Here is a 1,160-nt window from a genome sequence, read left to right on the forward strand (position 1 = left end):
CAACACTGTGCCCCAGCCCTGAACCCCCTCCTGCACCCAAACTCCCTCCCAGAGCTTGCACCTCTCACCCCCTCCTGCACCCCTGCCCCAGGCTCAGCCCAGAGCCACCGCCCGCACCCCCCCCCCAAACCCCTGCCCCAGCCTGGTGAAAGTGATTGAGGGTGCGGGAGAGTGAGCAACGGAGGTGGGGGGGATGGAGTGAGCGGGCTGGGCTTCGGGGAAGGGGTGGGGTAGATCCTGGGTTTCCCTTAAATTCAGAAAGTGATCTTGGGTGTAAAAAGGTTGGAGACCCCTGCCCGAGAGCTATAGGTGGCGGGTAGAATAGGCCAGGGGAGTCTGTGTCTCAGCCACCAACCCCGCTGCCTTCGAGAGCGCGGACACCTGGGCTGTGGGGCCCCGCCTGCTTTTCCCCTGTGGCCCTGCCCACGCTCCACCTCTTCCCGTCCCTGCTCTGCCCCTCCCCTGCGGCACCCGCTGCTTGTGAGTCCCTCCCTTCCTCCATGGGGTGGAACAGGGGAGGGACGCGGTGAACCGTGGGGGTCTCAGGGAAGGCGGGGTCGAGTGACTTGCGGAGGGGGGTGAAGGAGGGGAGGGACTTGACGGGTGAGAGGGGGGCCAAGTGTGAGTGGGGCCTGGGGCGGAGCGGGAGTGGAGTGTGGGCGGGGCCTCAGGAGACAGCCGCACAGGGGGCGGGGCCATGGTCTGGGTGCCGGGGGAGCTTCCAGCACTCGGGCCAGACTCTCTAAATGCTAGCGCCACACACTGTCCATGCTAGAGCAGGTGTTTCTCAGCGAGCAGTCCAAGGCCCAGCGCCAGTCCCTGAGGTCTCCCTGCACAGTTTAGGAAGGCAGTAAGCTGGTCCCTGGTATCAAAAAGGTCGGGAAACACTGCCCGAGACTTGGTCATAGGGTATTTCCCCTCTCCTGCTTCAGAGAATCTCTGTCCAACCCCGATCTGACTGGTAAAGGGGAGCAGTTTAGCTGATCTATGTCCACCTCCCATCCTGTGTCTGAGGGGTGAAGGAATCAGAGACACCCATCAAAGTGACTAAATCATTGTCTGTAAATCTCTTCTCAACGCAGCTTCCACCTCTAAGTCGTTATTATTATTTATTACCTGTATTGTGGTAGCGCCTGGGAGCCCCAGACATGGCCCAGGAC

This window comes from Terrapene carolina, unplaced genomic scaffold (genome assembly GCF_002925995.2).
Source record: "Terrapene carolina triunguis isolate 2854851 unplaced genomic scaffold, T_m_triunguis-2.0 Scaffold31337, whole genome shotgun sequence".
Classification (NCBI taxonomy): domain Eukaryota; kingdom Metazoa; phylum Chordata; order Testudines; family Emydidae; genus Terrapene; species Terrapene triunguis.